The 23,085-nt window shown below is 39.7% G+C and overlaps 1 protein-coding gene across 1 annotated transcript in view; it reads right to left on the bottom strand.

Moving 5' to 3' along the window:
• NR3C1 (nuclear receptor subfamily 3 group C member 1) overlaps positions 1 to 23,085 on the bottom strand; it is a 468,091-nt gene extending 445,006 nt beyond the window's left edge. The window contains exon 1 of the mRNA XM_032158228.2: positions 23,007 to 23,085. The gene's annotated coding sequence lies outside the window, so the exon portion shown is untranslated. The remainder of the gene's footprint in view (positions 1 to 23,006) is intronic.

A 23,085-nucleotide genomic window follows, 5' to 3' on the forward strand; every position in this document is an offset into this window, starting at 1 on the left:
TTCCTCCACTTGAGAAGGGATATAGGAAGGTGAACAAACAAGGCCACTTCATCTTGACTTCAGGCATAGAAGAGCAAAGTAATAAAAGCAAACAAAACTGAAATGTCCCCAGGTATAATGGACTTGGACGTGGGTGCTGGTAGAGAAATGAGCGCATACTTTAGAACCCGGATGAGCTGCTGTGCATAAAATAATGATTTTACAGCAACTGACAAACCTGAAAGTAACTGAGGATTTCAGAGGTGAACAAGAAAATGGTTTCCCTGTGCTCTTCTAAGCCAGCCAGTTAATTCAGAGAAAAAAAGAAGGCCAACAGCTAAGACTCATGGTGGGGCGGGTGAAGAGGGAAAGAGAGAGGGAGACAATAAAAATTACAAAATGTTTGTTCAGTCAGGAAGTATTTGGAAGCAGTGTAGTACTAATGGTTAAATTCACGGCCTCTACTGCCCACTAGCTGGGGAACTGGGCCTTGGACTGTACCCCTTAGTCTGCAAAATGGGGATATCAGTAATACCTACCTCTTAAGGGAGTTAGATAAATCCCTTGGTGTACTATCTGACACACAGTAAGAGCTCATATCTATTACTATTTTAACATTATTTACTTATTCACCATTTGCAAGGCACTTGGGATGGAGGCATTAAAGTGACACAGACAAGAATCCACCTCTGATCGTATTATCTAGCATAGCAGCCAGATGACTGCATAAATTCTGCCTTTGATTACAGTTTTAACTACATAAAAGTTCCAAAGAATTACGGGGCTCAATAAAATTGCTCAAATAACAGAGCACCAAAGAGATACTCCCAGGCATCACTGTGTTAAAAACAATGGCCAGAAAGCACTACTGGACGTAGCATGCTCTGATCGATTAATTGCTTTCTTGGGACAGGAGATCAGAGCAGGCAGAAGGCAGCAGAGGAGAAGTCCATGCACACAACCCTCCACCTTCTGGTCATCTGCTTACATTATCCAGATTTGGACACATTCATTCATTTTTTTTGTTTCTGGAGCTAATTTAGAGTGGAGATAATTAAGTGCATGGATTTAGAATGCCAAAAATTGTCTGTTTTGTGTCTCTAATATGAGGTTCCTAAGCAACAACAAGCTGCTCTGGTCAGATATGTCTTAACAGTATATTGAATTCCTTTGCATCATGGCTCAAGCACAATTTATAAATGCTATTCAAATTATGTAAGAGGCTGGACTAGAGAGAATCCTTTTCTGTGCCAAGACTCTAAGCTTTCACAACAGTAGCAACAACCTGAATGCTTATCAGGAATCAAAAAGTTGTCCAGGTTGTTAAAGCCAAAATTTGCCATTGGAACTCCTGCTGAAAGCACTTGGTTAGCTCAGCACCCAAAATAAATCACATCACGGGAGAATTTTGTCCTCATCCCCTCCTAGTGCACCTGGAGCATAGCCCTAAGGGAAATCCTATCGACTCTTTTTCCAGTGTTCCAGCAGTGCGTGCATCTGTTGTTGACACGTCTGGATCCTCAGCTTTCCCATCACCTCTGACACTGGACATGATCATGACACTTTAAAATTAAAGGAAGGAAGGTCAGAAGGAAGGCCTGCCTGATACAATTAAAATCAAAACTCAGTTGGCATTGTTGGCCACCTTAAAATATCCCTGGGTTGTACCAGATAGAGATGAGAACAATTTTTATGCCTTTTGCCTGCATACTTTTAACTGCGAGGTGTGAGTGAAGGGTTAAGGATAAAATTAAATGATTGCTTCTGTTTTCTCATTACATGAGTGGGTTGCATCTCTTGGTTTTTCCTTAAAATCTTTGAAGGTAAAATAGCATTTGTTTCTTTCCTAATTTATCTGGGCTACTTCAAGTCTACTTCGGAGACCTCCTTTCCATAGACAAATTGACATTGCCTTGAACGGGGCTGGCAGAGAATAATGATTCAAAACATGATCCTAGGAACAACCTAGACCTGGTTCGATTCCTGAGTCACCTACTTGCTAGCTGGGTGACCTCAGGCAAGCAGCTTAACTTCTATAAGCCCCATCTCCTTATCTCTAAGGTAGAGAGGATAACACCACTGCCTGCCTCAAGTGATTCTTTTGAGGATGCAGGGAGATCATGATTATAAAGTCTGTGAAGTCTCTCTTTTAGTGCCTGACACATAAGTGCTCAATAGGCGGTAGCAAATATTGTTTTACTATTACCAATTAGACCCAAACAAACAAAATGCACAGGCTGATCGCTAAAGTAATCGGGAAATTTGTTTAAGTCAATAAGCATTTATTTCTGCAGTTTAGAATGTGATAATTGGATGAACAAATGCTTCTTTTTTGTTGAGTACTCAGTTTGCATAAAGAGTTAGTAGAAATTCTTGTTATAAGAGGAACGGAAACCACTACTAGGTTAAGAACAACACTTGAATTTGAAGGAATTTCTTTTTCACAAAACTGCACTTTAAAAGGACAAGTTGCTATGACTAGTCAACTTTTCATGAGACAGGCCAGGAGAAAGTCATTGTTGCTGGCTGCCCAAGCCACCTCAAATGACTCATGCAAGTCCTTTAGATCTCTGTGTATCTCTTTCTTCTGGTCCAGAAAAGCAACAGTTATATTATTGCACGATTATTTATTTCTCAGTTTAACTCTGGAGTCAGGTGGACTGCCTTCAAATTCTAGCTCCACAGAACACTAGCTGTGTGACTAATGGTTTTGCACACCAGTTCATTCCTCTGGGAGTTGGGGATTAATGGGATACTTTCCAGATAAAGTTGCTGTGAGGATTAAATGAGAATGTGCAGAAAAATATAGGAGCTCAGAAAATGGCAGCTAGTAAAATGATAGTGAAAATCGTTTTCAACCTTTTTGCTTTCATCCATCTTAAATTTAATTTTTTGATAACCCCAAGGAGCTTTAGTTTATGTGCATTTTATTAACAGATAGTTCACTTAATAGGAAGTAACTGAGAAACTTTAAAAATATTTGTGCATTAATTCATTTAAAATTATAATAAAAACTTTTACATGCTAACATATGTAATATTTTTAATGAAAAATAACTATTTTCTAAAAACAAGAGAAAACAGATTTTCTTCAAATCTCCTTAATGTCTGTCTTAATAGAAAAAAGTAGAATTCTCATCTGCTTCTGCTACAATCTGCTGCAGTATCACACCTTACGTAGTTTCTGAAAAACTCCAATTTACACTCAAAGAATGAGAGTAGAAAAAAGCAAACAATATCTGAGAACTATAAAAGTAGTTTTGATTCCATGGACTCCATGAAAGCTCTCAGGGACTTGCCTACTTTGAAAACAACTGTCTTAGAGCAACTGTCTCTCAAACTCTCAACTGTAGGAGGGGACGCAAATGCCTCGGTAGAACAAACATGAGAATAGTGTCTAAGAGCATGAGATAAGCATCAAGGCCAAGAAGAGCATAAATCTGAGGCCCTTGGAAGCATTTACTTTGGGGAATAAAGCTGTACTCAAGTAGGGGTGGGAGGACAGCAGGAGCCCAAACACATTGTACAGAATTGGGCAAGTATGAGTTATAGTCTCAAAACATATTGGACGAATTTCTATGACTTCGGGCTGTCCAGAAGTCACAAATCATTGCTTCTCTGTCTTTTCCTTCTTCCTTCTCCACCCTTATTTCTTCTACCCCATCCCAGAACAGCAAGAAAATGCCCAGTTGCTCTCTGTATTATCGGATGCTGGGATAGTATATTTATACCACATCTGGAAGCATCAGAGCATGGGTTTTTCAGGCATAGAGACCTAGGTTCAAATCCTGGATCTGCCACTTAGGAGTTGTGTGGTCTTAGAAAAGTTACTTAAATTTACTGAATCTCAGAATGCTAATGTATATAACAGGGATTGTGATGGATTAAAAATGTCCAGTCTCCATTCCTTCCATTGAAAGGTGAATTCTATTTCCCCATGCTTTGAATTGGGCTGCCTCTGTGTCTTGACCACTAAATGTGGTGGAAGTGACATTGTGTGACTTCTGAGTAGTTTCAAGAGACCCTGTAGCTTCTGCTCTTGCCCTCTTGGAACGCTGAGGCCTCCAGGCTGCAAATAAGTCTGGAACAAAAGACCCCAATGGAAGGAGATGCCCAACCATCTCTGCCGAGGCCCAGATAGCTTACCCCATCCAGACTCCACCAAGCAGTCACACAAGGGGCCCAAGTGATGCCCCCAGAAGCCCCACTAGGCCAGCCTGCAGAAATATGAGAAATGATCGTTTTGTTTTAGGCCACTAATAAGGTAATTTCTAAGGCCATCAACTTGTCCTGGTTTTAGCACTGAGAATCTTCATGTCCTAGGAAAACCCGTAAGTCCTAATTGGGTTGGTCACCTTATTTGTAGCAGAGCCACCAACAACTGACACAGGGGTAAAAATATGCAACTCAATGTTTCTAAGAGAATTAAGCGAAATGATGTGGTTAGGCAAAATACAGTGCCCAGGCAATGAATGAGATTTTTTCGTGTCTTCGATTTACAAAAACATTCTTAATAACTCAAGATTTCCTAATAAAAATGTAATCTGTTATCTTTGTCTATAACTGAGCTTCTCATTCAGGTCTCCTAATTGATTTAAATATACCAGATAGCATTCTCTGCTAGAAGAACACTACGTTTCAAGCTAAGCACAGAAGTAGTAGGCCCCTGGGAAATTATGAACCAAAACAGAAAGAAAACATTGAACTGAACTAAACTCAAACCGGCTGTGAGTTCTCAAAACAGTATCACTGTTGAATATGGAAGATACTTACTATTATATCATTCTGGGTGGGTCTAGAACAGGACCGTGTTTTGTTTGTTTGTTTGACTATATTTTTCCCCAGGGCCACATCTAGCAAAAATACAGTTCAAGGAAATGATCTGCAGGTAAGGTCAATATAATGCACTTACAAAAAGGCAAAATTGTAGGGGGCTGCTGGGTATGAAAGTTAGTAAATCATTCAAAACTCTATTCCAGAGCTATTCATTAGGAAGAAAAATGGGGAGTAGGAGCAGAACCCTTGTAAAAACCTGAAATTCATTAAATGATGGTGCGAATTTTTTCCTCATATCATGATTATTTGGCCTAAAATGTATTTTAAATGACCAAGAGGTAAGTCTCTTTTTCTAACTAAAATTGCCCCTTATTCACACATTAAAATAACTTCCCCACCCTGGTGGCCAAAAGAACTTCATGCTGCCAAGAAAGAAAGTGTCCTGTACATCACTGAAGAATTCTGACTCTGCAAAAACCATATGTGAAATCATTCAGCAGGCTGAGCAGCAAAAAATGTCAACCTTGGAGAATTTAATCAAGAAGGTATTTCCTCCTGCAGACTTCCGACAGCCAGTATGCTGAAATGGGCCCAGACATATCTGAATTACATGTGTCTTCCTGGCACAGAGTGATGTATCAAGAGAGTTCAGAAAAGCATATCTGCTGCTCTGCAAATAAGTAAATGCCCAATTCTTAAACAGGTTCAAACTAGGATTCAGCCAACCAAGTTAACTGTCACCCCCTTTTGGAGAGAACTAGCAAATATAAAAAGAATATAGGTTTTAACTTTTTAAATAATGGAAGGTAAGCAGGACTGTATGTTGTTTCACAGCCTCTACATGCAATAGCCCCCTTCACCATGGCATGAATTTGTATATCTGAGTATATGCATGGATGAATGGACAGATAGATGGATATCCACCTCCACACACACAGTCATCCTTCTGACATGATGGCACCTCATTTCACCAGATACTGAAAAGCATAGTTCCTTGGCTTTGGAACACTCAATCATTTACTCCAAAATTAAATACATTCTTCATTGTGTTGGCAATCAGAAAGCCACCGCCACTGCCACTGGAGACTGCTAGCAGACTCACCAGGATTTCCCACACTCTATCGAAATCAATGTCAGGAGCTGAGTTTGAGATCCACTGGGATAGAATTTCTAGCCATTTTCTAGACATCTATAGCATTTCTAGACTTTCAGTACACAGTCTCTAAAATTAAATACCTCATAGTTGGCTGACATAAAAATGCATTAAAAAAACATAAATCAAAAATCTGTTTTTCTTTTCTTTTTTTTTTTTTTTTGGAGATAAGGTCTCACTCTGTCACCCAGGCTGGAGAGCAGTGGCGTAGTCTCAGCTCACTGCAGCATCCACCTTCCAGGCTCAAGTGATTCTCTTGCCTGAGCCTCCTGAGTAGCTGGGATTACAGTGTGCACCACCACTACCTGACTAATTTTTGTACTTTTAGTAGAGACCAGGTTTCATCATGTTGGCCAGGCTGGTCTCAAACTCCTGACCTCAAATGATCCACCTGCTCTGGCCTCCCAGAGTGCTGGGATTACAGGCATGAACCACAGTGCCCGACCAAAAATCTGTTTTTCAAAGAATACTTTTGGCTGGGTGTGGTGGCTCACGCCTGTAATCACAGCACTTTGGGAGGCCGAGGTGGGTGGATCATGAGGTCAGGATATTGAGACCATCCTGGCCAACATGGTGAAACCCCGTCTCTACTAAAAACACAAAAAAAATTAGCCGGGCATGGTGGCGGGCACCTGTAGTCCCAGCTACTCGGGAGGCTGAGGCAAGAGAATGGTGTGAACCCAGGCGGCGGAGCCTGCAGTGAGCCGAGATTGCGCCACTGCACTCCAGCCTGGGCGACAGAGCGAGACTCCATCTCAAAAAAAAAAAAAAAAAAGAATACTTTGACAAACACTGAATGACATAAACAACATATGACACAAATTGTGCAGTCAAGATAATAATAAAAGGAGTGTGAGATAGATTTGAAAGATGCAAGTTTAAACATTTATCTAAGTAATCACAAATGCCACCAATATGATAAAATTAAAAAAGTTTCACTCCATTCCCATAGCCACCATCCTCTCCCACCTGAATGAGAACTCCAGGCTTCTATTCAATGTCCCTTTTACCCATAACCTATTTTTCACACAGAAGACAAAATTGGTTTTTAAAAAGGATAATTGGTTCAATTAGCTCCTCTGCTTAATACTATTTAAAGGCTTTGTGTTGCTCTTCGAATTAAAATCTAAACTCCTTAGCCTACAAGGCACCAGGTAACTTGGCCCTTGCCTGCACTTCAACTTGATTGCAAACCACTCTCCCCTTGTTTACTGACTGCCAGCCACACAGGTCTCCCATTCTGCTACTTAAAAACATTTGAGGCCGGGCACGGTGGCTCACACCTGTAATCCCAGCACTTTGGGAGGCCGAGGTGGGCGGATCACTTGAGGTCAGGAGTTCAAGACCAGACTGGACAACATGATGAAAACACGTCTCTACTAAAAATACAAAAAAATTAGCTGGGCGTGGTGGTGGGCGCCTGGAATCCCAGCTACCTGGGAGGCAGAGGTTGCAGTGAGCCAAGATCGTGCCATTGCACTTTTGCCAGGGCAACAAGAGTGAAACTCTGTCTCAAAACAAAGAAACGAAAACATTTGAATGTACCTTTTCTCAGGGTGTTCTACATCCTTCTTCGCATGTCCTGGGATGCCCTTTCCCTGACCCTCAACATGACTATCTTGTGTCATCCTTCAAATCTGACGCAAAATCACTCCCAGAGAAGCTTCCTCCCTGCCACCCTTAAGTAGCCTCCTCCCTGCCACCTTCTCTTCCTATCATCCCTCTCTCTTGCTTATCTCTATGGCTTATATCAAAGTCTGAAATTATTATTTATTAGTTTAGTTGTTCACCGTCTGTCTCTGCTGCAAGAAGGTAAGTACCTTGGAGTGATCCTGACTTGGACATTCACTTCTGAATCCCCTGTGCCTAGCAGAGTGCATGGCTTTGGCCTCAGAAAAATTGCTGTCTTCTATCTAGATCATTGATTAGATGAGGGCAAGACTGGAACAGGGAAACATTTAGGAGGCTATTGCAATACTCAAAGGGAAGGATGATGGTGGCAGCAACCAAAGTGAAGATACTAGGGATAGAAGAACATGAATAGATGACCTGAGATCTTTAGAAGACAGAATCAGCAAGACTTGAGAACTGATTGGATGTGGGAGGTCTTAGGGTTGGTGTCCAGGTTTCCCCCTTGATAGCGAATTTCCCAGACATGTTTCTTCCTCTATAAGTATTTTCAGCTGCTGATAACCTTTTCAGTTGCAATCAGCACGCTACTGGCCACCGCTGATTGGTTCAGGGAGTGGTATATGGAACACAGTACCCACACATAGGTTGGAAGTAGGGGTACAATACAATTTGGGTTTTCCAGAGAAGTCCCAGGCTACTGTTTCAGCATCATTATTAACACTACCCTTTTTCCTGCTCAAAAGTGTCCTGGTTTGGATGATAAATTATAAGGTCACCCTAGGCAGTTAGGGAATTCAGTTGCTCCTAACATCATCTAGTATGAACTCCGCCCAACGGGAGTACACAGTGTTGAATGGCAGGCAAGATAATAAAATCCAGCCTCTAGGATTGCATAAATTCTAGGTGAACAAAGAGAGTGGGTAATGTACACAAGGTGGAGTCTAGGAGGCTGGCTGCGTATTCCAGAGCTGGAAGTCACTGTGAGTGACATGGAAGCTGGAGAATCCCAGTCACTCCTGCAGGCTGCTTTCATCACCGGGAGTCACTGAGCTCATGTCATCTCCACCATCAATGAAGTTAAGTGACAAAATTACCATCTTAAGGCAGAAAAAGTGTCAAACAGGTGGTACATATACTTTGTAAAGACTTACACATCCATAGGAGGTGGCACTAGGAGAATGCTACTAATCATGGCAGCTTCTCAACCTGTGATGGACAGTCTCAAAGATGCCAATGAGAGCAAAGATGTGACTGTATACAAGAGCTCAACACTGGCAGCCACAGAGTATTAGAGAGGGACTGAGAAATAAACTCTCCTGATGTTTGAGAACAACAATAGAGATTCATAGCCAAAACATCTCCTACACAAACTCACAAATCCTAGGCTTTGAAGTTATTTCCAACTTAGAAAATAGAGGTTGATTTTTGTAAGTGAAATTAATTTTAAGACCTAGTGGCTCAAAAATGTCTTAGAAATCAACATTAATCTTCATATTTCTTGTCAGTCTGAACTTTTAAAAAATATTATCATCATTTTGAATAGTTTCAACTTTTATTTTAGATTCAGGGGGTACAAGTGCAGGTTTGTTACAAGGTATATTGTGTGATGATGGGGTTTGAGGTATGGATGATTCCATCAACCAGGTAGTGACCACAGTACCCTGTAAGTAGTTTTTCAGCCCACACCTCCCTCCCTTCCTCTCTACCCCCTCAAGTCATTCCCCAGTATCTATAGTTCCTATCTTTATTCCCATGCATATGTGTGTTTAGCTCCCACTTGTGAGAACATGCAGTATTTGGTTTTCTGCTCTTGTGTTAATTCACTTAGAATAATGGCCTCCAGCTGCATCTATGCTGCTACACAGGATATGATTTTTGTTTTTTATGGCTGCATAATATTCTACAATGTATATATACCAGATTGTCTTTATCCAGTCCACCGTTGATGGGCACCTAGATTGATTCCATGTGTTTGCTATTGTGAATAGCACTGGAATGAACATACAAGTGAATGTGTCTTTCGGTAGAATGATTTATTTTCCTCTGCGTATACATCCAGTAATGGGATTGCTGGGTCAAATGGCAGCTCTGCTTTTTAAGTTCTTTGAAAAATCTCAAAACTGCTTTCCACAGTGTCTGAACTAATTTACATTCTCACCAACAGTGTATAAGCATTCCCTTTTCTCCAGACTTGCCAGCATCTGTCATTTTTTGACTTTTTAATAATAGCTTTTCTAACTAGTATGAGATGGCCTCTCATTGTGGTTTGGATTTGCATTTTTCTGATGATTAGTGATGATGTGTATTTTTTCATATGTTTGTTGGCTGCTTGTATGTCCTCTTTTGAAAAGTGCCTGTTCATGTCCTTTGCTCACATTTTAATGGGATTATTTGTTTTTTTCTTGTTGATTTAAGTTCCTTATTGATTCTGGATATTAAATCATTGTTAGATGCATAATTTGTGAATATTTTTGCCCATTCTGTAGGTTGTCTGTTTACTTTGTTAATAGTTTCTTTTGCTGGGCAGAAGCTCTTAATTTAATTAGGTCCCACTTGTCAATGTTTGTTTCTGCCATAATTGCTTTTGGGGACTTAGCCAAGAACTCTTTGCCAAAGCCAATGTCAAGAAGGGTATTCCCTAGGTTTTCTTCTAGGATTTTTGTAGTTTGAGGTCTAACATTTAAATCTTTAATCCATCTTAATTAATTTTGTGTAGGGTTAAAGGCAGGGATCTGGTTTCATTCTTATGCATATGTCAAGCCAGTTACCTCAGAACCACTTATTGAATAGGGAGTCCTTTCCTCATTACTTGTTTTTGCCATCTTTGAAGATCAGGTGGTTGTAGGTGTGTAGCTTTATTTCTGGGTTCTCTATTCTGTCCCATTTGTCTACATATCTGTTTTTATACCTGTACCTTGTTAGTTTGGTTACTGTAGTATAGTTTGAAGTCAGGCAATGTGATGCCTCCACCTTTGTTTTTTTTTTTTTTTTTTTTTGCTTAGGGTTGCTTTGGACATTTGGGCTCTTTTTTGGTTCCACATGAATTTTAAAATAGTTTTTTCTAATTCTGTGAAAAATAACATTGGTAGTTAGGAATAGTATTGAATCTATAAATTTCTTTGGGCAGTATGGCCATTTTAACAATATTGATTCTTCCAATTCACGAGCATGGAATGTTTTTGTATTTGCTTGTATCACCTCTGATTTCTTTGAGCAGTGTTTTGTAGTTCTCCTTGTAGAGATCTTTCACCTCCTTAGTTAGCTGTATTCTTGGTATTTCATTTTTTGTGGCTATTGTAAAATGTGATTGTGTTCTTGATTTGACTCTCTGCTTGAACATTATTGGTGTATAGAAATGCTACTGATTTTTGTGCATTGATTTTTGTATCCTGAAATTTTAGTGAAATTGTTTATGAATTCTAGAAACCCTCTGGCAGAGTGGTTAGGGTATTCTAGGTATAGAATTGTATCATCAGCAAATACAAGTAGTTTGACTTCTTCTTTTTTCCTGTTTGAATGTTTGTTTCTTTCTCTTGCCTGATTGCTCTGGCTAGGACTTCCAGTACTATGTTGAATGGGAGTGAGGAGAGTAGGCACCCTTGTCTTGTTCCAGTTCTCAGAGAGAATGGTTCCAGCTATTGCCCATTTAGTATAATGTTGGCTATGTGTTTGTCATAGACAGCTCTTATTATTTTGCAGTATGTTCCTTTGATGACTAGTCTGTTAAGTGTTTTTATCATGAAGGGATGTTGGATTTTTCAACAGTATTTTCTGGATCCACCAAGATAATCATATGATTTTTGCTTTTAATTTTGTTTATGTGATGAGTCACATTTATTGATTTGCATATGTTGAACCAGCCTTTGTCCCAGGAATAAAATCTACTTGATTGTGGTTTATTAATTTTTGACATGTTTCTGGATTCAGTTTGTTAGTATTTTGTTGAAGATATCTGTTCAACATGTTCATCAGAGATACTGATCTGCAGTTTTCTTTATTCATTGTGTCTCTGCCGACATTTTGGTATTAGGCTGATGCTGGCTTTGTAGAATGAGTTAGAGGTGAGCCCCTTCTTCTCAAGTTTTTGAAATACTTTAAGTAAGATTGGTACCAGTTCTTCATACCTCTGGTAGAATTTGGCTGTGAATCTGTCTGGTCCAGAGCTTTTTTCAGTTGGCAGGTTTTTTATAACTGATTCAGTTTCAGAACTTGTTATTGGTCTGTTCAGGTTTTTACTTTCTTCTTGGTTTAATATTGGGAGGTTGTTTCCAGGAAGGTTGTTTCCAGGAATTTATCCATTTTCTCTAGATCTTTTGTATATCTGTGGGATTGATTGTAATGTCACCTCTGTCATTTCTGACTGGACTTACTTGGCTATTCTCTTTATTAGTCTAGCTAGCAGTCTATCAAACTTTTTTATTCTTTTAACTCTAACCAATGAAACTCTTGGTTTCATTGATCTTTTGTATGGATTTGAGCCTCAATTTTGTTCAGTTCTTCTCTAGTTTTAGTTATTTCTTTTCTTCTGTTAGCTTTGGGGTTAGTTCAGTTTTTTTCTAGTTCCTGTAGGTACAATATTAGATTAATTTAAAATCTAACTTCTTGATGAAGGCATTTAGTGCTATAAACTTTCCGCTTAGTACTGCTTTAGCTACATCCCAAAGATTTTGGTCATGTCTCTGTTTCCATTAATTTCAAATTTTTTTTAATTTAAGCCTTCATTTCATTGTTCACCCGAGAGTTATTCAAGAGCAAGTTGTCTAATTTCCATGTATTTGTGTAGTTTTGAGAGGTCACCTTGATATGAATTTCTTTTTTTATTGCACTGTGGTCTGAAAGTGTGCTTGGTATGACTTCAATTTTTTTGCATTTATTGAGGCTTGCTTAATGACAGAGCATTTGGTTGATCTTAGACTATGTTCCATGTGCAGATGAGAAGAACTTATATTCTATAGTTGTTGGGTGAAATATTAGGTAGATGTCTATTAGGTCAAATTGGTTGAGTGCCAAGTTAAAGTCCAGGATTTCTTTGTTAGTTTACTGCCTCAATATTCTAATGTTGTCAGTGGGATGTTGGATATTGAAGTCTCCCATTATGATTGTGTGGCTGTCTAGGACTTTTTGTAGTTAGAGAAGAACTTGTTTTATGAATCTGAGTGCTCCAGTGTTGAGTGTGTATATACTTAGGATAGGTCTGTGTTCTTCGTGAATTAAACCCTTTATCATTATGTAATGCTCTTCTTTTCCTTCTTAATTGTTATTCATTTAAAGTCTGTTTCATCTGATATAGGAATAGTGACTACTGTTCTTTTTTGTTTTCTGTTTGCATGGTAGATCTTTCTCCATCCTGCTACTTCAAGCCTGTAGGTATCATTATATTTGAGATGGGTCTATTGAAGACAACAGACAGTTGGGTCTTGTCTTTTGTTTTTTATTTTTTGAGACGGAGTCTCGCACCACTGCCCAGGCTGGAGTGCAACAGCATGATCTCAGCTCACTGAAACCTCCACCTCCTGGGTTCAAGCCATTCTCCTGCCTCAGCCTCCCAAGTAGCTGGGACTACAGGCGTGTGCCACCACACCTGGCTAATTTTTGTATTTTTAAAAGAGATGAGATTTCACCATGTCTCACCAGGCTGGTCTTGAACTCCCGACCTCAAATGATCCACCCGCCTCAGCCTCCCAAAGTGCAGAGATTATAGGCGAGAGCTACCACGCCCGGCCAGGTCTCATCTTTTTATCCAGCTTTCCACTCTATACCTTTTAAGTGGTGGCATTTAGACCATTTGCATTCAGGGTTAGTTTTGATATGTGAGATTTTGATTCTTTCATTGTGTTGTTAGCTGGTTGTTTTGTAGACTTGATTGGTATAGTTGCTTTATAGTGTCTGTGGGCTGTGTGCTTAAGTGTGTTTTGGTTTTAGCAGGTGTCATTCTTTTGTTTCCATGTTTAGCATTTCCTTAAGGACTTCTTGTAAAGCTGGTCTAGTTGCAATAAATTTCCTTAGCATTTGCTTAGTCTGAGAAGGATTTTATTTCTCTTTCACTTCTGAAGCTTAGTTTGGCAGGATATGAAATTTTTGGTTGGAATTTCTTCTCTTTAATGATGCTGAAAATAGGCCCTCAGTCTCTTCTGCTTTGTAAATTTTCTGCTAAGAGGTCTGCTGCTAGCCTTACAGGGTTCCCTTTATAAATGACCTGACTCAGGCTGGGTGCGGTGGCTCACGCCTGTAATCCCAGCACTTTAGGAGGCAGAAGTGGGCAGATCATGAGGTCAGGAGATCAAGACCATGCTGGCTGGCATGGTGAAACCCCATCTCTACTAAAAATGCAAAAAAAAAAAAAAAAAAAAAAAAAAAAAAAACCAGTGACCTGACTCTTCTCTCTGGTTATTATTAATAGTATCTCAGAGGGGTTCTCTGTATTTATTGAATTTTCATGTCATCCTCTCTAGTAAGAGTGGGGAAATTTTCGTGGATTATATCCTAAAATATATTTTCCAAGTTGCTTACTCTCTCTCCTGCTCTTTCAGGAATGCCAATGAATCGCAGATTTGGTCTCTTGGAGACCATGTTTCCTGATCTCCATGTTTCTTGTTTCTTGGAGATTTTATTTATTCATTTATTTGAGACAGGGCCTCATGTTTTATCTGTGTTTCTTGGAGATTTTATTTATTCATTTATTTGAGACAGGGCCTCACTCTGTCACCCAGGCTGGAGTGCATTAGTGCAATCATGGCCCACTGCAGCCTTGACTTTTCAGGCACCAGTGATCTTCCCACCTCAGCCTCCTGTGTAGCTGGGACTATATCTGTGCACCAACATGCCCAGCTAATTTTTGTATTTTTGATAAAGATGTGGTCTCACCATGTTGCCCAGGCTGGTCTTGGACTCCTGAGCTTAAGTGATCCACAGGTATCGACCTCTCAAAGTGCTGGGATTACAGATGTGAGCCACTGTGCCTTTACAATTTTATTTTATTTTATTTTTTGAGACAGAGTCTCGCTCTGCTGCCCAGGCTGGAGTGCAGTGGTGTGATCTCAGCTCACTGCAACCTCCACCTCCCGGGTTCCTGCCATTCTCCTGCCTCAGCCTCCCGAGTAGCTGGGACTACAGGCACCTGCCACCATGCCTGGCTAATTTTTTGTATTTTTAGTAGAGATGGGGTTTCACCATGTTAGCCAGGATGGTCTCGATCTCCTGACCTTGTGATTCATCCACCTCGGCCTCCCAAAGTGCTGGGATTACAGGCATGAGCCACCATGCCCAGCCCACAATTTTACTTTTAAAAATTCTTTTTTCTTTATTTTTGTCTGAGTTGATTTGCAGAACTGGTCTATGAGCTCTAAGATTCTTTCCTCGGCTTGGTCTAATATGCTGTTAATGCTTCTGACTGAGTTATGAAATTCTTGTAGGGGGCTTAATTCCAGAAGATCAGTTTGATTCTTTCTTAAAATGGCTATTTTGTCTTTCAGCTCTTAGATAGTTTTACTGGATTCCTTGGATTCAGTTTTAACTTTCTCCTGAATCTTGATGAGCTTCTTTGCCATACAGATTCTGAATTCCGTATCTATCATTTCAGTCATTTCATTTTGGCTAAGAATCATTGCTGGGGTGCTAGTGGGCTCATGTGGAGGTAAAGGGGTGCTCTGGATTTTAGAGTTATAGAATTCTCACACTGGTTCTTTCTGATTTGTGTGGGTTGATGTTCCTTTAACCTTTGAAGTTGCTGTCCTTTGGATGGGGCTTTTAACTTTTACGTTCTTCACATTTTTTTCTCCAACACACCACTGCTGGTTTGAAGCTTTTAAATTTTTCAATGCCCTTAAAGGTTTGACAGTAGTATAAGTTGGGTTTAGTTGACTGGCTTCATTTCTGGATGCTTTCAGAAGTCCGAGGCTCAGCTGGGCACTCTTGGGCTGACTGCTTTAACTCTGGGAGGGACTGGGACTGGGTCTGTGGCTTTGTTCTCTGGTTTCTCCATGTCAAACACTGGCTGCACTGAGGGGGCCGAGGTGCTCCCTCTCCACTGGCAATCATGCTCCATCAGGGGCTGCTGGCAAAAGTGCTCCGATGGGGTGGCAGTGGGGCCACAGGTGAAAGTGCTCCACTGGGCTGGCAAGGGTCTTGGGTGAAAGTGCTCCAGCATGGTGGTGTAGTGAGGGGGCTCTGAAGTTTCACTGAGCCAATGGACTAAAACTAGTAGCAGCTCCTGTACCTTCCCCCAACCCCTACGTTTTGTTGAAGGAGAGGTTATATTACTCCTCACTCTATAAGGCATTTCCTTAATCCAAAAGATTAGGTGATACTGTGGTTTGATTGTGATGCTTAAAAATGCATATCTACAACTATCTGATCTTTGACAAACCTGACAAAAACAAGAAATGGGGAAAGGATTCCCTATTCAATAAATGGTGCTGGGAAAACTGGCTAGCCATATGTAGAAAGCTGAAACTGGATCCCTTCCTTACACCTTACACAAAAATTAATTCAAGATGGATTAAAGACTTAAATGTTAGACCTAAAACCATTAAAATCCTACAAGAAAACCTAGGCAATACCATTCAGGACATAGGCGTGGGCAAGGACTTCATGTCTAAAACACCAAAAGCAATGGCAACAAAAGCCAAAATTGACAAATGGGATGTAATTAAACTAAAGAGCTTCTGCACAGCAAAAGAAACTACCATCAGAGTGAACAGGCAACCTACAAAATGGGAGAAAATTTTTGCAACCTACTCATCTGACGAAGGGCTAATATCCAGAATCTACAATGAACTCAAACAAATTTACAAGAAAAAAACAAACAACTCCATCAAAAAGTGGGCAAAGGACATGAACAGACACTTCTCAAAAGAAGACATTTATGCAGCCAAAAAACACATGAAGAAATGCTCATCATCACTGGCCATCAGAGAAATGCAAATCAAAACCACAGTGAGATACCATCTCACACCAGTTAGAATGGCCACCATTAAAAAATCAGGAAACAACAGGTGCTGGAGAGGATGTGGAGAAATAGGAACACTTTTACACTGTTGGTGGGACTGTAAACTAGTTCAACCATTGTGGAAGTCAGTGTGGCGATTCCTCAGGGATCTAGAACTAGAAATACCATTTGACCCAGCCATCCCATTACTGGGTATATACCCAAAGGACTATAAATCATGCTGCTATAAAGACACATGCACATGTATATTTATTGCGGCACCATTCACAATAGCAAAGACTTGGAACCAACCCAAATGTCCAACAACGATAGACTGGATTAAGAAAATGTGGCACATATACACCATGGAATACTATGCAGCCATAAAAAATGATGAGTTCATGTCCTTTGTAGGGACATGGATGAAACTGGAAAACATCATTCTCAGTAAACTATCGCAAGGACAAAAAACCAAACACCGCATGTTCTCACTCATAGGTGGGAATTGAACAATGAGAATTCATGGACACAGGAAGGGGAACATCACACTCCAGGGACTGTTGTGTGGTGGGGGGAGGGGGGAGGGACAGCATTAGGAGATATACCTAATGCTAAATGATGAGTTAATGGGTGCAGGAAATCAACATGGCACATGGATACATATGTAACAAACCTGCACATTGTGCACATGTACCCTAAAACCTAAAGTATAAAAAAAAAAAAGTTTAGATCCAAAAAAAATAAAAATAAAAATAAAGTTAAGAACTTTTTGGAAGCCTAAAAAAAAAAAAAAAGAATGCAGTCTGAGTTTTCAAATCAGTGACACTTTGAGTAACTTAGAAAATGCTTTATATGACTCCAAACTCTAGCTTGTGGAGTTTATTTGATATAGTTAGTTTTCTATAAAACATCATTAAGGCTCCCTTTCTCTTTCCGTTGGCCCTTGGTCACCAACCAGAAAAGGACATCCAGAGTTGGGATGGAAGGTAGACCTTAGTTCTATTAGAGAAAATGTAAAAGCATTTTCCCTATGCAAGAGAATTCCTTGACCATAACTTGATTACTGGGGACAGCAAATTTGAATAACTAGTAAACTTAAAAACCAGTTCTGCAATTCAATAATACAGCCTCAGACACTGAGAAAAGCACTTAAATAAATCTCACATGCTTCAAACTAATGAAACTTTCCAAAGGAAAAAAAAAGTAAATATATATGTATTGTAATATAAAACAAAAGGAAAATGGGGCTAAAATAAATTGAAAGGGCCCTCAGATATTTAAAACCAATAAAAATATTATATTTTGGGAAGATTTTAAAAGTATCATTGGAAAAAGCAGTACTGGCATATTCTGTCATTTTTTCTCCCCTGACTTTTTTCTTCTTAAATTAAAACTCACAGCAAAAAAAAAAAAAAAAAAAAAAATAGCAAGCAAGCAAGCCTCTCTAGCTGGGCTATGAGGAACACTATTCATTTCTCCATTTCTCCCCCTGACCTGATTAGTCAGAACGTCTTTCAAATCATTAGTTTTCAGTTTGCACCACTGTCAGAGAGAAAGGCCTCCAAATTAATGGCTACATTGATTGTTTATGCCTCCAAGAGACACATTAAAAAAATTTCAGCAATGCTAAAAAGAAATGGTGATCTTCTGAAAAGATTTAGCTTAATAGATTTTTTAAAAAGAAAAATGAAGGCTTTGGCAACTTGCAAAAAGTATGTTTAAAACTCCAGTTATAAGTCTGGCTGGGCGCGGTGGCTCACGCTTATAATCCCAGCACTTTGGGAGGCCGAGGCGGGTGGGTCACGAGGTCAGGAGATCGAGACCACGGTGAAACCCCGTCTCTACTAAAAATACCAAAAAATTAGCCGGGCGTGGTGGCGGGCACCTGTAGTCCCAGCTACTCGGAGAGGCTGAGGCAGGAGAATGGCGTGAACCCGGGAGGCGGAGCTTGCAGTGAGCCGAGATCGCGCCACTGCACTCCAGCCTGGGTGATAGAGCAAGACTCCGAAAAAAAAAAAAAAAAAAAAAAGTCTGGCTGCCTAGAGAGTTTGAGTGCTAAGGGCTTTGTCAATTCTTAGCATAAGAAGCTGACCTAAGATTTTGGGATCCTTGGACCCATCAGTGGAAATTTTGATAGACCTGCAATTCTGGCTCATACATAGGGCCCATTTACCATGCTGGCTTCCTTTTAATAAGAAATGCTGTGCCTCACCACTTCCCTCCAGTGTCCTTCCTGGGTGGTTTATCCTCCCTGCCTCTGCTTTTGGAACCACACTAAAAATTCAACAGGAAAGGTTTCTACAAACATTGTTCTGTTTGTTTGGCACCGAAGGGATGGGAATTTGCACAGAGCTTTTGTTGGGCAAGTTTCCCTTAATTCCCTGCCAATGAAGTTCTAATGCTGTGTCTCAGATGAAGAAAGGTAACAACAGATTAGACAACTATTCACTCCATCTTACATTTACTCTAAAGAACTGCAATATGTTTTTGCAGCAGGGGAAGGACCACATTAGAAGTAAGCTTACTTTCATTATTGATATTTACCTTGTTGAAATTGGCCAATATAATGATGCAATGGCTATTCATGATAGCAGCATGCCCAAAATTGTAGCTCACTGAGGACCAATAATGATCAATGTTCAAGGATGAGAAATACAGTAATGTTTTATCTGTTCTTGTTGAGGTTTGATGATTGTTGTTTATGCCATGGCAAATGAGGTTTCATTAGATATTAACATAGTTTCCATGATTTAAATTGGTGTTGAAAGCCCATTTTTCTCAATATCATCTCATTTCCTTAACTTTCTTACGTATCTGAACCTGGTGGTCATACTCCCTCTCAAATCCCTCTGTAAACTCTTTGATGTGGGTCAGCACAAAAAAGAGGTGTCAGTCTCACATGACACCTTATTTCAATGAGGTCCAGTTATGGTCAAAGAGATGGTCAAAACCAACAATTTATGGAATATTAAACTGGTAAAGGCAGAGATCAAACTGATCATCTAAGGCTTGGTATCCAGCATTTGGAGCCCTACATGCCCCCCGTATTACTAAGCCCAGACCTGCTGTTGGCAGGTCAGCACAGTCAAGATTGCTTCACACAACTGCAAACTGGATGACCAAGCACTGTGTAGCATAATGGGGCCCTGCAGTCATCACTTATAAAACCCAGAACTATAACACGGATCATGTGTTCCATATGAATTGCCATGGTTGTATATCTAATTTTTTCCCTGTCCCAAACTATGGTACTAGTTATTGACAGCAGATTGGTAGTATTTGTAAAACCAATGCTTTGACTATGTGACACTAACACTCATGAGGACCTGATAACTTCCAAACACAACAGAACATTTGGACACTTGTAACCTGAGTCCTGTGCCAGCTATACCAACTTGGCTGAGCTGTTGTCATATTCCACTAGTCTCTACCTAAGGTCATCTCCAGTCTTGGCTCACTTAGCTAGCTTTGGAATTTGCTCTCCCCCTTATCCAATGCTTCCTCTTCTTTGTTGCATTATATTGGTCAGGTCTTTTAAAAATCTGAAGAACAAGCTCTTGCTTGAAGCCTTCCTGAAGTCATTGGTTCCACTTTTTTTTTTTTTCAGGCCAGAAAAAATAGCCTCTGATTTACTTTCCTGGGCAATGCACTATTAAAAATTCTATGACTATATAATATTTCCTATTGCAGAATATCTCTTGTTATACTGAAAGCTATTGAAAACTGCCTCTAATAGATACTTTAAGGTGTCTAGTGGTATATATCAACCTGGGTTGGGGAGCAAAGGTAGCGGGCTGTGTAAACCCCTTTCTACCAGGAGGTTTCCCTGGTGGAAAGAGTATTTTTTTAAGTCACTGGCATTGTTTAGAATTGCTGGTGCATGGTAATAACAAGCAGACTAACTTTCAGTTGGGTTTATTACCATTTTTAAGTTATCTACAGACAATGAACCCCTTTATACCTTGGCAGACTGCTCTCACTTCAACACTTTCCCCCTTGTATATCACTGTTCAAAGCAACCCCTAAATGATCAAATTATATATGGGAACAAAGCATTCCTGAAAGATCCTCCTTATTGAAGTACATATTTTACATGGCATAGTCAAAGTTTTCAAGGACTATAGGGAAAGGAGCCGCACACTCTGTGTGCATAAGTAATTGCAGTTATTCTCATGTGGTCTATGACTACAAAAGACACTTGCATCGGCTTTTGTGCTCTAGCACTGTCCTTCTGTTAACACAAATGAATTAAAGAAATTAACCAATTTCTTAGAGTCTACATAATCTCACATTTCTTAATTTGTTAGATTTGTCTCCACTATACTCAGCTTAATCTCTTTTGCGGTCTCCCCTCATTTAAGTAAAACTCGTAACAGTTCACAACAAATAATCAAGCCAAATGAAATTTTTTTTTCTTTCTGAGGACTTTAAGACCTGAAGGTCCCTATATATAAGGTCATGTCTGCTAGTTCACCTTCTTACCTCTCAAACACTTTTGCTGTTTTTTCAATGTCTTTCTTCCCAGCGAACTAGTTAGGGAAGTGTAGGGGGCATGAAAGTGTGTGTGGAGATGGGTGCATGGAAGCGTTTTAGGGCCAGGGTAGAATGACACATCCCACAAGTACTCATACCCTACATTACTCATTGGCAGAACTCAGCCACATGCCACACCCAGCAACAAAGGAAGCTGCAAAATGTAAACCCAGGAAGAAGAGGAGATGAACACTGGTAACTAGTTGGTGGTCTCTACTACACCACCAGTTAGTCAGGAGAAGGGCACACTCAATCTTGTCACTGCCAAAAATCTTGTGCTCAGGTGCATTGCCTCACACATTGTAGATTCGTAGAAAACACCTGCCAATTAAGTATGTGCTAAGTATTCTATGAATGATAAGGAAAGAGTGGGCCTGCGATAATCTTCAAAAACTTTAATCAAGTCTTACTTCTAATAGACCAGCCAATCTGCTAAAAAAAAAAAACCGAGAGGAGACTCAGCAGATCCCATGAATGTTGATGAAGTTTGATCATTTTGTTGAGAATTATGAAATCAAGGACAATTTATAACAATTCACTAAAAAATGGTTGCAGGGCTTGTTAACTTTCTAAGTAATCAGTTTGTGCACACATATATTTGATTACATAAGCTATTTGCATGTTTATATATAGAGAAAGAAAACATAATTGGTGTTATGTGGTTTTCAGAGACAGAAGAGAGGACATGTAAACATTTGCAGTAAATAGAGCCTAAATTCAAGATCTCAGTTTAAGGCATCCTGGAATAAATGGGAGACAATATTTCCTGTGTTTTCAGTGTCCCTTACTATTGCATGTCACTTAGAAAGCCTAGCAACCAATTTATAAGCCCTCATAAATCAATCACTGCTAGGCAGTAGCCCACATTGTGTTCTAATTCTAAGCATTTCTTCTTGTCTCAGAAATGAACACCGATGTAGATTAACCATGTCTACATAGCGGACATGGTTAATTCTTTCAGGTACCATATGAGAACAATGATGACTAATGGGAAACATTTTTAAGATCACAAGAGAACTATATATTAACAAGCAAAAAATGTAATCATCTCAAAATAACAGGCATTAACAAACCTGTATACTGCAGAGATGCATTGTTCCTGCATGCAAAGAAATTGATGAAATGATTCCCACTGCTATGCTCAGAGAAAAATTAAGTGACAGGTCCCTTTTATTTAGGAGTGTTCTGTTTTTTTTTCCCTGCTGATGGACTGATGATGTTATATAAAGGGTTATATAGTGAAGTCATGCTACATCAAATTACTGCTTACACAGGATGCTTCTGAACCATTTAACCTGATACTACAGAATAAAACATGTGTAATCAACAAGCACTGAAAAGGAATGAATATGTAACAAGAATGACCCTTCACTTACCTGAAGAATGTGCATGAATTCTATTCAATCACAGTTTTAATCGACTGTATCGCTTTGATTTTGGCATCTAGATCAACTCCCTACTGATTACTTAGAGGACCCATTATACTTGGAAATGAATGACTTAAATACCCATAAATATGAGGAACATGGCATAATGTCAGAATCGAAACATTGCTCAGACCCATGACCTAGCCAGTGGCTCCAATTAACAATATTAAACCAGTGATTCTCAAACTTTAGGAGGCCTCAGAATCACCTGGATGGTTCATTAAAACACACTTTGCTGGACGCCAGTCACAAGTTTCCGATTCAGTAGATCTGAGGTACAGTCTGAGAATTTGCATTTCTAACAGCTTCACAGGTATTGCTGATGCTGTTGGCTCAGGGGCCACACTTTGAGAACGAATGCATTAAATTAATAATCAAACATCTGATTGAGAAACCACCATATGCCTGGAAATACAGAATAACTGAATTTCCCATTAAAGGGTTGGAGATGTTACCCAAACCATACATTTTTATAATGAGAGCTATCATATCAACTTTTATTTAAAATCTTAATCCCCCTCTCTCCCCCACTGACAGAGCAAAATGAACAAAATAAACGATTCAACCCCCCTTCCCATTACCTTGCACCAGAGTCTTCTTGGAAGCTCTACCAAAATAACTCTACATCTTCTTCAGAATCTTTTTTCAGCCTCATTACAT

This window comes from Hylobates moloch, unplaced genomic scaffold, assembly GCF_009828535.3.
Source record: "Hylobates moloch isolate HMO894 unplaced genomic scaffold, HMol_V3 SCAFFOLD_6, whole genome shotgun sequence".
NCBI classification, from domain to species: domain Eukaryota; kingdom Metazoa; phylum Chordata; class Mammalia; order Primates; family Hylobatidae; genus Hylobates; species Hylobates moloch.